A 16,349-nucleotide genomic window follows, 5' to 3' on the forward strand; every position below is an offset into this window, starting at 1 on the left:
AATTGAAAAGGGAACACGACAGGGGTGCCCCCTATCCCCTCTTTTATTTATCTCAGTCCTGGAGGTGCTTTTGAACATGATTAGGGAGGACCGGTTGGTGCAAGGAATACAGGTCGGAGTGAAACAATATAAACTGAAAGCTTTTGCAGATGATTTGGTTTTAACATTACAGGAGCCAGAATCTAGTACAAAAAGAGTTTTAGAACTGATTCATGAGTTTGGTCGGGTGGCAGGATTTAAGCTGAACAAGCAAAAAACCAAGGTTTTGGGGAAAAACTTGACACCTTTAGAAACAGATGGGTTTCAGAAGGAGACAGAGTTAAATGTGGTTAAAAAAGTGAAATACCTAGGGGTCAATTTGTCTTCCAAAAATTTGAATTTATTCAAAGATAACCATGAAAAATGTTGGTCAGAAGTTAAAAAGGATTTAGAAATTTGGTCAAGATTAAAACTTTCCTTGTTGGGTAGAATTGCAGCTATAAAAATGAATGTATTGCCAAAGATGTTGTTTTTGTTTCAAACCCTACAGATTGTGGACAGAGTGGAATGTTTTGGAAAATGGCAGAAGGATATTTCTAAGTTTGTCTGGCAAACATAATGTTGTGTCAGCAAACATAATGTTGTGACCAATATCCTGTGCCCACTTAATCATAGCTGATTTAACTGTTTCGTCTTGTGTATTCCACTTCAGCAACAAGTTATACATTCTTGACAAATTCTTAACATTGGGTTCTAACAGTTCTGTTTCTAATTTTGATTTCTCCACCTGGAAGCCAATTTTCCTGTCTTGTTTGTATACCTCCATTATTTGGAAATAATGGAGCCAATCTCGTACCTTTGTTTTTAATTTCTCATGACTCTGTAATTTCAGTTTATCTCCTTCTTGTTACAAAATATCCCAATACTTTGGCCACTTGGCCTCCATATTGAGTTTTTTCACCGCTTTAGCCTCCAAAGGTGACAACCATCTAGGAGTTTTGTTTTCCAACAAATCCTTATATCTAGTCCAAACATTATATAGTGCTTTTCTGACAATATGATTTTTAAAGGCCTTATGCACTTTAGCTTTATCATACCATAAATATGCATGCCATCCAAATACATTATTAAAACCTTCTAAATCCAAGATATCTGTATTCTCGAGGAGCATTCACTCTTTCATCCAGCAGAACGCTGCTGCTTCATAGTACAGTTTTAAGTCCGGCAGGGCAAATCCCCCTCTTTCCTTTGCATCCGTTAATATCTTAAATTTTATTCTGGGCTTTTTGCCCTGCCAGACAAATTTCGAAATATCCTTCTGCCACCACTTGAAACAGTCCATCCTGTCAAGAATTTGCAATGTTTGAAATAAAAATAACATTCTAGGCAATACATTCATCTTTATAGCTGCAATTTGGCCCAACATTGAAAGCTTCAAATTTGACCATGTTTCCATATCCTTTTAAAACTTCTGACCAACATTTCTCATAATTGTCTTTAAATAAATTCAAATTCTTAGATGTCATATGAACCCCTAAATATTTCACATTCTTAACCACCGTCAAACCTGTTTCATTCTGGAACTTCTCCCTTTCCATGACTGATAAATTTTTTTCCAAAACCTTAGTCTTTTGTTTGTTCAGTTTAAATCCAGCCACTTGACCAAATTCTTGAATTAATTCTAAAACCCTTTTTGTACTAGTGTCTGGCTCTTGTAAGGTAAGCACTAAGTCATCTGCAAATGCCCTAAACTTGTACTGTTTGGCTCCGACCTGTACCCCTTTAACCAGCTGGTCACCTCTAATCATATTTAGCCACACCTCCAAGACAGATATAAAGAGTAATGGGGAGATTGGGCACCCCTGTCGTGTCCCTTTTTCTATTTTAAATTCTTCAGTTATCACATTATTTACAATCAGCTTTGCTTTTTGTTCTGAGTATATTGCACCCATACCATTCTCAAAACCTTGGCCTACCCCCATCGCATGAAGATTCTTTTTCATAAAGCTCCAAGAAATATTGTCAAAGGCTTTCTCCGCGTCCACAAATATCAAAACTGCTTTAGTGATTATGTTCACCTCTAATAGTTCCAAAATGTCTATTATGTTCCTCACATTATCTGACAAATGTCTTTTTGGGAGAAAGCCTGCTTGGTCCATATGAATCTCTTCCATCAGCACTCTTTTTAATCTTTTTGCCAAAATGTCTGCAAAAATTTTGTAATCCACATTAAGTAATGATATAGGGCGGTAGTTCTTAAGTTGAGTCTTTTCAGTCTCTGTCTTTGGTATGAGTGTAATGTACGCTTCTTTCCACGATTCTGGTGCCCTTTTCCCCTCCAAAATCTCATTGCAGACTTCCTTTAACGGTTGCACTAACCACTCCTTCAAAGCTTTGTAGTATCTGGAAGTCAGCCCATCTGGTCCTGGAGATTTGCCCAGCTGCATGTTTTGGATGGCACCCTCTATCTCTTGTTCTGTTATTTTCTGGTTTAGATCCACTTTGCTTTGATAAGAGATTTTTTGTAATCCATATTGCTTGAAAAACTCGTCTATATCTTCTTCCTTCTGCGGCCCTTGTGAATATAATTTTTAAAAATAGCTCAGAAAGCAATTCCTGATCTCATTAGGTTTATATATATTCTTTCCATCAACTTCTAGGCTTGTAACCGTATTTAATTTCTGTCTTTTCTTCATTTGCCAGGCCAGAAGTTTGCCACATTTGTCTGCAGATTCGAATGTCTTTTGTCTCATTTGTTTAATCTTCCATTCAATCTCTTGGTTCGTCAATTCCATGTATTGTGTCTGATATAACTTGATCTCTCTCAGGATCTCCTGGGACTTTGGTTTGGATCTCAATTTCTTCTCTCCTTCTTTTATCTTTTCCAAAATCTTATCCTTCTTTTCATTTTGTTTTCTCTTCTTTATTGAATTTTGTTGTATTAAGAATCCTCGCATCACAGCTTTACTTGCATCCCACATTACTCTTTTTTCCACATCTGTTTTTAGATTTATTTCAAAATAGTCCTTTAGGGTTTTTGGGGCCTTTTTGTGGATCTCCTCATCTCGAAATAGGGTGTCATTCATCCTCCATCTAAATGAACCAGCTGTTGTAAGTTTCATCTCCATCTTAATGGCGTTATGGTCGGAGCAAGTCTTTGGGCAGATTTCCACTTTCTTAATCTTTGGAGCCATCCCACTAGTAATCCAAATTTGGTCAATTCTAGTCCAGGTCATCATAGCTTCAGAGAAGAAAGTTCCCTCTCTCTCGAGAGGGTTCCTTGTCCTCCAAATATCAATCAAATCCATATTTTCAGTCATTTCAAAAAAAGTCTTTGGTAATCTCCCATCTTTGGAAATTATCTGTCTTTGTGCTTTGTCCATATTCGTAGATACTACTCCATTCATGTCTCCCATCATAATTAGGTTGTAATCCAAATAGTCCAATAATGTCTCATGCAACTTCTTAAAAAATTCTGACTTCCCTTCATTAGGTGCGTAAATCCCTAATATCAAAAAAATTTCACCTTGAACTTGGATTTCAACTGCCAAATATCTCCCTTGTTCATCTTTAAACATAAATTTCGGGGAAAGTTTTTCCTTTGCATAGATTACCACTCCTCTTTTTTTTTACTTTATCTGATGAAATAAATTCTTGGCCTAATCTCTTGTTGATGAGTAGCTTCCTGTGCAATCTTGTCACACGAGTTTCCTGTAAACAAATCAAGTCCAAATGTTCCTTTTTCAATAGGTGAAATACATTTCTTCTCTTACGAGGGAGGTTCAAACCGTTACAATTGCCGCTTAAAAGTTGCAGAGCCATATTGAAACTATTTGCCTCCTGTCGCTCCGAGTAGCTCTTCTTCTTCTGTCAGTAGTTTAAGTCCAAACGACAAATTTAAGATGTCTGTTACTTTTTTTGTCTCTGATGTTGGTTCCACTCCCACTGTTCCTTTCAGAAGGTCTTCCCTGTAGTCTTTCAAGAATTGGTCTCGGTCTTGAACTGATCTTATCCTGATTTTCCTACCTTTAAATTTAAAAGATAGGCCTTGAGGGAATTCCCACCTGAAGGGTATTTCGTTCTTCTTCAGCAGACCCACTAGTTCTTTATATAGTGTTCTTGCATCCAGAATCTCTTTTGGTATATCCTTAAAAATATCCACAAAAGAATTCTCAATCTCAAGGGTTCTTTGATAATGCAAATTCAATATTTTGTCTCTTAAAGTTATCAGGCAATCCCTTGGCTTTTTCCTGCCTTGCGCTCTGCCCAGTCTGAAGGCAGTCACTATCTTAATTTCTTCCTTCTCCAACTCCTCTTGCCAAAAATCCGAAAATTCTTTTGAAAGGAAGTCCACCAAGTTATCTCCTTCACTTTCAGGAACTGCTCTCAATCTTAAATTCCTTTCCTTCCTCTGCAGGTCAAGCATGGACAGGGCTAATGTATGATCTTCTAGTTTTTTGCAAACTGGCTCTATTTTTTCCTGTGTAGCATCTGCAGAGACTTTGGCCTCCTCAGCAGAGACCTTAGCTTCTTCTGCAATTTTACGTATGTTGGCAGAGTCCTCTAATATTTTATTAATAGATTCTGTATTAGACGTCACTCTTTTCCCTAATTCATTCACGCTTTGTGTGTTCTGATCAAGTTTTATTGAGAGTTCTGTCAACTTTTTGCTATTTTCCAATCCCTGCTTTGTCAGAGATTCCAAAGACTCATTTATCTTGACTAAAGCTTGTGTTACAGCATCTGATGTCATTGTTGTTTTTGTCTGGCCAGTTGCAGCTGGTGCCGTAGGGATGCCTGAAGCTGAAACTCTACGCTGTTGTAAAGATCTTGTCTTGTATGGTCTTCCAGATCTAGTTGTTGTCTCCTCTGGTACGCCGCTCATTGCCTAGCCAAGGTCACTCTCACGCCTGGGTTGTTTTTAAAAGGAAATTTCCACTGCCTTAATAGTTACAGTCCAAATTGCAGCAATTACCAGAATGTCCTCTAGGGGAAAAAAGTTTCCAAAACTTCTGAAACAAAATGTCTTATAGTCAGTCCCCTAGGGTTTTCCAATAGTCAATTGCAACAGTTTCCTGTATTTCCAGAGATTAACAAAACAGTAATTTTGTAACTCTCCTGAGCCCAATAACTTTAAAACAAAGTAGCTTTCCAAGTAGCCATTTAACTCACTTACAGTTCTCTTCCGGCATCCTCACTTAGACAGTCCGTTTCAGGAGCATTTGACACAGCGGTAAAAGTTTTTTAAACTCCTTTTCCAGCAGGTTTAAATCAGAAATTCAGCCCCCTTCTGCTCCTGCCAGCCAAAAGGGGGAATTTTCAAAGCCAATGTCTAGTTCGCTTAGTTCTTTAAGATCTTTCAAAGGTTGCAGCTTTTAACTTTCTTTGCTGTATACTTTTGCAGTCCGGGAAAGGCTGACTTCCTTGCTTTAAAGCCAATCCCGTTTTCAGCCAAAATTCTTTAAAGTAATTGTAAATCCCAAATTAGTTTCAGTCCTACTCACAGGTTTTAATTTGTAATCCAGATTTCAGGAAGGAATCGGCACTCTCCGGCTATGGCGATGCGGCTTCGCTTCACGAGCTGGGTGACGACTCTCAGCACCGCGCTTCACCCCCGCTGCCATTCCGGAGCCTTTAAGAAGGCTCCTTTGCGATTTCGGGGGGGGCGCAATGGTGCCCACCGAGTCTCCTTGTTTACAGGCTTCAGCGCCTGTAATTTTTAAGGGTCCCCGCTTCGCCGTAGCGACAGGACCCGAACTCGAAAAGCAGACCCCCTCCAGAGCTCGGAGGGAAATCCGCCATTAACCGATGGCGCCGACCGGAAGTCAACTTTGCTTTATTTTCACCTCAAAGTTGAGAGATTACAAACATGCATCTTGCCTCTGCGGGAGCAGAGAAGCAACCATCCTTCTCCTCGGAACAAAGAACACCGAGAGAAACAGTGAAAAACAGGAAACCAGTGTACGTCACATCCAGTCTCCCATTCCCGTGGGAAACCCAACAGTACTCTGACTGTGGAATGCAAAACATTGTCCTGTGACTAGCACTTCGCTGCACAGTGAAGAAAGCAGAAACCAACATCCGGGGGGCGTTGCCTTGTCCGAAACCTAGGGAGGTAAGGGCCTCCGGCACGCCCCCGAGCGGTGACACCCATGGGATCCTAGTTGGCGTACTCCAACAGGACCCCCCCACGGCTTGTGGTTAACCCTTCCCAGTCTCCATGCTGGGTAGTCGATAGGAGCCAATGCCTAAGGCCAATACCTTCCAATTCTGTAATCAATAAAGTTGTGGCCTTTTTATGCCCATTAACCTTAAATAATGTGTCCCGTGTCTTTATTTCACTTGGGGGAGGGGACTTGCCACGCAATAGAATTCCCATCAGCCCCAGCATCATATGGCCATGCTGACAGGGGCAGATGAGAGCTGCAGTCGAAAACATCTGGAGGGCACCAGTTGTGGTGGGAGGATGCTACTGTTCACAGAAGACCTTCCCATTAGGAAGCACCATAGCTCCGTGACCGAGTATCTGCATTGCAAACAGAAGCTCCCAGGTTCAATGCCCAGCATCTCCAGGTAGGGTTGGGAGAGAATCTTGCCTGGAACCTTAGAGCAGGGGTCCCCAAACTACAGCCCGCAGGCTGGATGTGTCCCGCCACTGTCCTGGATCCAGCCTGCCTGAGGTCAGGAGAGGAAGATGCCCAGAGTTGCTGGAGGACGGATGCCTGCAGGGAAGCTCGCCAGCCTCGGCCGCAGGTTTGGCTTGCCTTCCGCTGTGCATGGGGGCATGAAAGGCCTGCACATAGACTGGGCCATGGGAGTGAGGGAGATCCATGTGTAGGCTGGGTTGTAGGGATGAACATTGGTGATATTGACCATCTCATTAGCCAAAAGCAGGCCCACACTTCCCATTGAAATACTTATAATCTCCCTTGGCCAATAAAGCGAGATGAGCGCCACAACCCCAGAGTTGGCCACGACTGGACCTAATGGTCAGGGGTCCCTTTACCTTTACCTATTCACCAAACTAAATGTTTTTCCTTCTGCAGTGTTGGATGGCAGATTGAGAGGAGTTCCCTACCAGGACAGACTTTGCTCGTGTGACCAAGACATCGATTCTATAGAACATATTTTGCTGCACTGTGCGAAATACGAGCACGCCAGGGCTGAACTGATATTACCCTTGCTGGTACCTTTCCCGGGAAAATCAGAGGTTCACTATGTCAGGTTCCTATTGGAAGACTGGACAAACACTAGAACATTAGCAGTGGCAAAGTTTTTATCAGTGGTTGCAAGAACCAATGATCCCTATCTTTAAGTCTGAACAAAATGCTTGTTTAACCTGGTGGTAGGCTGTCTGAATTGTGTACAGTGGACGCTCGGGTTGCACACGTGATCCATGTGGGATGCACGTTCGCAACCCACAGTGGCTCGTCTGCACACACGCGGGTTACAATTTGGCGCTTCTGCGCACGCACAACTGCCGAAACTCGGAAGTAACCTGTTCCGGTACTTCCGGGTTTCGGCGGGTCTGTAACCCAAAAAAATGCAACCTGAAGCATCTGTAACCTGAGGTATGACTGTATTGTTTTGTAATGATTTGTTGGGTCTCTGGACCGTAATAAAGACTGATGATGATTTACTCGAACCTACTTTTCAAAAATTAGATACTGCTTCTTATAATGCCAAAATCAACATCTTGACATAATAAATTAAAATGTAGCTTTCCAGTTGACCACCAAGTCCAGTATGTACAAAACACAAGTCCTATATTGTCAGCACCATAGTACATTCTTTTCTAATTTCTTCATCTTCTCTTGTATTTTGTTGTCTGTCCTATTGCTTAGAAGAGTGGCGTGAAATAATCTTCTAAGTGTCTAATGAAGATGATTGGGTTGGCAAACAAAAGAACTTGGCACTGATGGAAACTGGCACAGGCAGACAAGACAAGGATTCCTGGATATTTCCCTGTTTCGCCCGAGGGGGCTTCATCAGCTGTGCATGGTTCTAAATCATATAAACATAGACACTTTGTAATATAATAGCTACACAAATTCCAAACTAACAAACAAAGATATTAAAAAATGTACATATATATAATAGCTACATGAAGCTTATTCGTAATGGATTCTCAGTCGTGGTGACCCAATAGGCAACAAGTGCAGATAATTCATGTTAATTCACTCTTAAAGGAACATTGTTCAATGACATACTACAAACAGTAAATTGTTACAACAGGCATACTATATGGTCATAAAGGTTTTCCCAATATATAACTAAAGAAAACAACTATAATCTAATTCAGTGTTTAACCATAAAGGATGAAGCATATTCCATAGGAAAACAAACCTACTTTCTTTCTGTTGTAGAACCTTCCTTGCTTGATCTAGAGGCCCCTGGTAAGCCTAAAGAACAAAAAATGTTAGATCATCTTCAGTATGTGATTCCTGAATGAAGTGCTGTACCAAAGGTGCATCTACGTTTTTGTTTCTGATCCTACTGCGATGCTCTGATAGGTCCTGATAGGTCTTATGCCCAACATACAGTAAGCCACAAGGGCACTTAATTATATAAACAACCTGTGCTGTGGCACACATGACTGTATGGTAAAGTTGAAGTCTTAACTATTCTTTTACTAGTAATGCAAACCTACATGTGGTGCAATGTCCACATTTGAAAAAAACCTGTTGTCAAGGTCTACTGTGTACATGTGTGTTTTAAGTCAGTGTGTACTAACATATCCCTAAGTGATCTAGTACGTCGTTTGGCGAGGCAGGGAAAGACTTCACAGCCAGGAATTTCTTTCAGAATATACCAATGGCGTCTTGTTATTTTTTCAATTTTGGCTGTCATATAGTTGTACTCAAAGGAAACATAAATCCTCCTATGACTCTTGTTGGTATCAGAGTGGGTTTTTATTTTTTATTTTTTTATAAGATATTTATTAAGATTTTCAGAAAAATTACAAAAGAAAAAGAAAAAAGAAAAATACAAAATAAAAATAGTTAAAAAACAGTTCAATCTTTCTATCACATATTTTTCATTTGCTTATTTCCCGGACCCCCTCACACCTTCCTTTTCTGTATTCCAGTTCCAATTGTTAATTCAGCAAATCCCTCCCCTCTTCATTCATCTTAATCTTCAATTTTTAAATATAACATTATTATTTTTTTACCTATTAATAACCATTTTCTCATATTCCCTTATAGCATTACAGCAAAAGACCACTTAATTTCTATCCACCATCATTCTAACATTCATTAATTTTACAGTGTTTCTGTAAATAGTCTTTAAACTTTTTCCAATCTTCTTCCACCAACTCTTCTCCCTGGTCTCGGATTCTGCCAGTCATTTCTGCCAGTTCCATATAGTCCATCACCTTCATCTGCCATTCTTCCAGGGTTGGTAGATCTTGTGTCTTCCAGTACTTTGCGATGAGTATTCTTGCTGCTGTTGTGGCGTACATAAAGAAAGTTCTATCCTTCTTTGGCACCAATTGGCTGACCATGCCCAGGAGAAAGGCCTCTGGTTTCTTCAGGAAGGTATATTTAAATACCTTTTTCATTTCATTATAAATCATCTCCCAGAAAGCCTTAATCCTTGGGCACGTCCACCAAAGGTGAAAAAATGTACCTTCAGTTTCTTTACATTTCCAACATTTATTATCGGGCAAATGATAGATTTTTGCAAGCTTGACTGGGGTCATGTACCACCTGTATATCATTTTCATAATATTCTCTCTTAGGGCATTATATGCCGTAAATTTCATACCTGTGGTCCACAACTGTTCCCAGTCAGCAAACATAATACTATGTCCAACATCTTGTGCCCATTTAATCATGGCAGATTTCACAGTTTCATCCTGAGTATTCCATCTCAACAGCAAGTTATACATCTTTGACAAAGTCTTAGTTTTAGGTTCTAACAGTTCTGTTTCTAATTTTGATTTTTCCACCTGGAAGCCAATTTTCTTATCCAAGTTATATGCCTCCATTATCTGATAGTAGTGAAGCCAGTCTCGCATTTTATCTTTTAATTTCTCAAAACTCTGCAATTTCAATTTATCTCCTTCTTGTTCCAAAATTTCCCAATATTTTGGCCATTTGACCTCCATATTAAGTTTTTTCTGAGCCCTCGCCTCCATTGGTGATAGCCACCTTGGGGGTTTGTTTTCAAGTAAGTCTTTATATCTTATCCAGACATTAAACAATGCTCTTCTGACAATATGGTTTTTAAATACTTTATGTGCTTTAACCTTGTGCCACCCAAAAACATTGTTAAAACCTTCTAGATCCAAAATGTCTGTGTTCTCAAGAAGCAGCCATTCTTTCAGCCAGCAAAATGCTGCTGACTCATAGTAAAGTTTAAGGTCTGGCAGGGCAAATCCACCTCTGTCCTTTGCATCAGTTAATATTTTAAATTTTATTCTGGGCTTCTTGCCCTGCCAGACAAATCTAGAAATGTCTCTCTGCCACTTCTTGAAACAGTCCATTTTGTCCAAAATTTGCAATGATTGAAACAAAAACAACATTCTTGGCAATACATTCATCTTTATAACAGCAATTCGACCTAACAAAGAAAGCTTCAAGTTTGACCATATCTCTAAGTCCTTTTTCACTTCTGACCAACATTTCTCATAATTGTCTTTAAATAAGTTCAATTCAATTCAAAATCCTTTATTAGGCATAACACACCACACATTAACAAACAAACATCATATACAGACTGTATAAAATACGGGCTCAGTGAACACAATTTATCCTAGTCCTATTCTTAACTCCAAGAAATGAATCGATGTACAAAGATAATATAATACAACACAGCAACATCACCTACCATTAAAACCACTAAGTCTCTTTATCATGGCCCATTCTTTCTTCATGGACAGCACTTAAAAATCTTTAAATAAGTTTAAATTCTTAGCGGTCATATTCACCCTCAGGCAGGGGCGCCGACTTATAAAAAATATTGGGGGGGGGGCCATACCGGGGTCCTGCCACTGGTTCGCTCGGGTAGCCGGGAGAACGCAGTTCGAGGTGGCGGTGTTGGGGAGAGACCCTCGCTCAGGGCGCCACGAGACTTGGCGGCCGGCGGCCTATCTGGGGGGTTTTGGAGCGTATTTTGGCGGAGCGATTGGGGAGGAGGGGGCTTGTTGCCGGATTCTTCAGCTGGGCCGGAGATCCGCTGCTGGGGGGTCCCTGGGCCGAGTTGTGAGCACGGCCTGCTGAAGGGAGATCCAGCCGATTGCGCGACGGGGACGGCTGGGGCTCTCCGGCTAGGGCGCGCGGCTGGCTGGCTGGCTGGCTGGCGAGGGAGCAGGTGGGGAGGAGGCGGGGGTCCTGATACAGTCGGGGGCGGAGGCAGACGGGGCCGAGGGGCGAAGAGGGCAGGCGGGGACGGGGCGCTTGCTCAGGAGCTCAGCTAACCTGTCCCAAGAGACATAGCCTAAGTACTCCTTCCTTCCTTCCTTCCTTCCTTCCTTCCTTCCTTCCTTCCTTCCTTCCTTCCTTCCTGTTTTTTCCCCTCCCTCTTTCCACTGCTCCCCTCTTTCTTCCTTTCTTCCTTTCTTCCTTTCTTCCTTTCTTCCTTTCTTCCTTTCTTCCTTTCTTCCTTTCCTTCCTTTCCTTCCTTCCTTCCTTCCTTCCTTCCTTCCTTCCTTCCTTCGTCTCATTCCTTCTTATTTCATTCATTTTCTTCCATTCCTCCAACCCTTCGATGCTCCTTCCTTCCTCCCTTCCTATTTCATTCCTTTCTTTCCTTTCCTGCAACCCTTCCCTGCTTTTTCTTTCCTTCCTTCCTTCGTCTAATTGCTCCTTATTTCATTCATTTTCCTTCCTTCCTTCCTTCCTTCCTTCCTTCCTTCCTTCCTTCCTTCCTTTTCCACCCCCTCCCTCAATCTCACCCTCCCTCCCTCCCTTCCTTTTTCCTTCCTTTCTTCCTTTCTTTGTTCCAACCCTTTCCTTCCTTCCTTTCTTCTCATTGCTTCCTGTTTCATTCATTCCTTTCCTTTCCTCCAACCCTTCCCTGCTCTTTCTTTCTTTCCCTTCTTCCTTCCCTCTCTCTCTTTCCCTCCCTCCTTCCTTCCTTTTCCACCCCTCCCTCAATCTCACCCCCTCTCTCTCTCTCTCCCTTCCTTCCTTCCTTCCTTCCTTCCTTCCTTCCTTCCTTCCTTTCCTCCAACCCTTTCCATCCTTTCTTCTTCTCGTTGCTTCCTGTTTCATTCATTTCTTTCCTTTCCTCCAACCCTTCCTTCCTTCCTTCCCCCACCCCTCCTCCCTCCCCCTCTCTCAATCTCACCCCTATCCCTCCCTCCTTCCTTCTCGCCTTCCCCACAGATTCACACTCCCCCCCCTCACCGCCCGCCCTACAGCCCAGCTGAAACTCTCGCTCACCCTCCAGCCGCAATTGATTTTATATCGCTATTCTCCCTTACTCCCCGCTGCTGCTGCCGCCTCTCCCCTCACCCCCCGCTCCCCCCGCCCACCTCCCAGCACATGCCTTTCCCTGTGGTGTGTGTGAGAGAGAGAGAGAGAAAGGGGGGAGAGGGAGAGAGAAAGAAAGAAAGGGGGCACACACCCTTGTCGATGCCTTCTATACACTGAGAGGTAGAAATCACATTCATAATAGGAACCAGAGAAGCCACACTGAGGCTAGCAGGTGGGCGCTCGTTAGGAGCACGCTGGGCAGGTTGTGTGTGTGTGTGTTTGGGGGTGGTGTCGGTGGAGAGGGGGGGCGGACAGACCGTAGCTGGGTGCCGTGACATCAAGGCGAGAGGGAAGCTGAGCCGAGGAGCAGAGCTGCACGATTGGCGGCGGCGCTCTGCTGGAGGGGCGCCCAAGATTATTGGGGGGGGCAGAGCCCCCCCAAACGAATTTTTGAGGGGGCTCGGGCCCCCTCAGGCCCCATGGAGTCGGCGCCTATGCCCTCAGGTATTTTACTTTCTTGACTAATGTTAAACCTGTCTCCTTCTGAAACCTCTCTTTCTCAATCGGTGTTAAATTTTTCTCAAGCACCTTAGTTTTTAACTTATTCAGCTTAAATCCTGCCACATGACCAAATTCCTGAACCAATTCTAATACTCTTTTAGTACTAGATTCTGGCTCCTGTAACGTCAATACTAAGTCATCTGCAAAAGCTTTCAATTTGTACTGTTTAGCTCCGACCTGTATACCCTTGATCAAACGGTCCCTTCTAATCATGTTTAGCAAAACCTCCAGGACCGAAATGAAAAGCAATGGGGAAATTGGACAGCCTTGTCGTGTCCCTTTTTCTATCTTAAATCCCTCTGTTACCACATTGTTAACTATTAGTTTGGCCTTTTGCTCTGAATAAATTGCACCTATACCATTTTCAAACCCTTGGCCAACCCCCATCCCCTGAAGATTTTTCTTCATGAAACTCCAAGAAATATTGTCAAAGGCTTTCTCCGCATCTACAAAGATTAAGACAGCTTTAGTGTTAATATTCACTTGCAGCTTCTCTAGAATATTAATTATATTTCTCGTATTGTCAGACAAGTGTCTGCCCGGGAGAAAGCCCGCTTGGTCCTTGTGTATCTCCTCTACTAGGACTTTTTTCAGTCTTTTAGCCAAAATGTCTGCAAAAATTTTGTAATCCACATTAAGCAAGGATATGGGGCGCTAATTCTTAAGTTGCGTCTTTTCAGACTCATTTTTAGGTATTAATGTAATATAAGCTTCTTTCCACGACTCTGGCGCTTTTTCCCCCTCCAAAATTTCATTACAAACCTCCTTTAGTGGTTGTATTATCCAGTCCTTCAAAGATCTATAATATTTTGAGGTTAAACCATCTGGCCCTGGAGCTTTGCCCAACTGCATATTCTGAATGGCACCTTCCCAGAGTGGGTTTTTAAAAGTGTTGACCTATCTAGCATTGTAGTTCTCTGCATTGCAGCAGAGACTACTGTGCATGCGATGTTGATTTTGGCATTATAAGAAGCTGTATCTAATTTTTGAAAAGTAGTTTCGAGTAGATAGCTTTGCAATTGTTACTATATGGCCTATTACGCTTATGTATCTAAACTTCCAAGCTGCAAATCACGACTCAGAGTTCAAGGGCCAATGGCAGAGGCCCAAATCCTGAAATGTTCTGTGATTGGACATCATTTATCAAATCAATTTATCTAATTATCACAGGAGCTCAGAATCCTTAGTCCAGGCTCAAGCTCAGGCAAAGACAGACCACTGAATACATAACAGTGAAAATATATTATTCCTTTCCACTTGGGATAATCTTGCCATAAATGCCCAAAACTAGCCTGACTAAGGAGTGGTGGAGAGGTATACTTCTGAATATTCAATAATTCCATAACACTTGCAGTATCAGATTGAGGCCTGCTGTTTCACATCAACAAGCTGAATGGATTTACTCCATGACTTTATACTTTCCTTAATGGTAAATATTAAGTAGGGTAGACAAATTGCAACACTGAGCTATTGTAGTTCCCATGCCAATATTGCAGTTCCCCATTTAAAATTCCTTCTTGCTCCCTGTCAGTGGAGGCTCATCCTTAAGGGGGACTGGGGCACTGCTCCACCAAGCTCAATTGCTTCTCTGCTGTCCTCCAACAGCCTGCTTCTTTCTTACATCCTCTCTAGGGTTGGCATGAGCAGTGAGCTCTTTCCTCCTCAGTCTCAGGCTGCCTTTGCAGAACTCAACGAGGGGAGAGGGGCATGCCCCACATGCCCCTGTCCAGGGGAGGAGAGGGGCAGGGAAGCTGCTGCTCAGGCTCCTTGAGTGCGCCAGGTCAGACGTGACCCGGAGGCGGAGCTGCTGCTGTGACTGGGAGCGAGGTGCACTGCGGCCACCCACCCTCCTGCTCTCTTCCCTGGGTCAGGCCTAACATAAGGACAGAACTCTGGCCAGCAGAAGCACAGCAGCTTAGGTCAGCTCCTTCTCACACAGAGCCAGGCACCAATGAGGGAGCCTGCTTTGGGGGCACCTGTTTGTGCCCCCTGCCACAAATTTGTGCCCCCACGGCCCACACATGCTACACTGTAGTTGGCTTCATCCATGGGCGTAGCCAGCATTTTTGTTAGTGGGGGCAGGCCTTTTGTTAGGGGGTCAGAACCTCAGTTAGCTATGTATTTTTATTTATTTTTATTTAGTAGGCCCCCCTTGGCCACATCCATGGCTCCATCTATCATAACATTTTGGAAATGCCCTGACCCACCCACCCCAACACTGATGTTGATTTTCTGAGATATCAGGCGCTCAAGCACAAGTCAAACATAAAGAATCGCTGCTGTTTCTTTTTGTGTAGCCTGTTTAGGCTGGAAATTTGCCTCAGTTTTTTATTCTCTAAGGAAGGTTCTGTAAAGTGCAGGATAATGTAGTAGCTCACAGCATGGCAGGATCACTTAGTTGGGGACATGGGCATAGCCAGGGGGTGAAGTGGCCACCCCTAAATCAAGTAAATAAAAAAAAATACAGAGAGTCTGATATTCCAGATGCAATCACACTTCTTCCTTAGGGCAGCCTCCTATTCATTTATTTCTTGTTGAAAGATAAAGAAGTGTTTTGCAGAAACTAGCAACAACTTTATATATCAAGAAGACACATGTAGTTCATAGTAACTGTCTTTCAGGGCAGTTTGTCTAGGAACAAAAGCAACTGTTGCTATGAACACTGACTAGTCACTAGAATAATAAGATGAAAGCTGGAGGTGGGGTTCGGGGTGGGGTTAGTCTTTCTTTAAACAAACATGTAAGTATGGATGCTAAGCAGAAGAAGTAGTAAGACAAGCGTTTCTGTGGGGGAGGGAGTTTATTGACTGCTCAGATATAAGACTCACAACATCACTTTATAACCAAAGAAAGTGCCTTTATGTGACCATTAAAACAAATCAACTGGAATTATATTCACAGAAAGCCTTTAGCAGAATCATTTCCTGTCCTCGGAATCCAGCTGGAAGTGTTGGACGAGCCGACTGCATAATCAAAAAAGCCAGTAAGTTACTGTGAGACAAACAGAGGAAGCTGTGTTCCTTTTCAAATCTGTCTGTCAACAGTCACACACACCAAGCAAAAGCCACCCATAACAGACGTTTTCCTTGATAAATGGGAGAATTGTCTGATAATCAACAACCATATAATTTTATCCAGTAGTATTAGTTTGATCTGACGGAAACTGCACATTTCCCAAGAAGCACTGAAAGAACGCTTCATTTAACTACAAACCCCCAAATCTGGGATCCCATCAAAACTGATGTTTGGCAAAAGTTTTGCAGCAAAACCCCCACATTTTGTAACACCCCACAAACAGAGTAATTGATACATCAAACTGGGGTTCATAATTAATATCCAAAACCAAACATTGTCCAATTCACTCCACACTGGTGCCAAAGTCTGGCA

The 16,349-nt window shown here is 42.4% G+C and overlaps 1 pseudogene across 1 annotated transcript in view; it reads left to right on the forward strand.

The window, feature by feature from the left end:
* Nucleotides 1-16,349, forward strand: part of LOC308578205 (protein CIMAP1C-like) — a 797,869-nt pseudogene that overhangs the window by 132,928 nt on the left and 648,592 nt on the right. The window contains exon 5 of the transcript in view: nt 6,161-6,176. The product of the transcript in view is annotated as a protein CIMAP1C-like (transcript). The remainder of the gene's footprint in view (nt 1-6,160; nt 6,177-16,349) is intronic.

Source organism: Podarcis bocagei (assembly GCF_964188305.1).
Source record: "Podarcis bocagei genome assembly, chromosome: W".
In the NCBI taxonomy this organism is placed as follows: domain Eukaryota; kingdom Metazoa; phylum Chordata; class Lepidosauria; order Squamata; family Lacertidae; genus Podarcis; species Podarcis bocagei.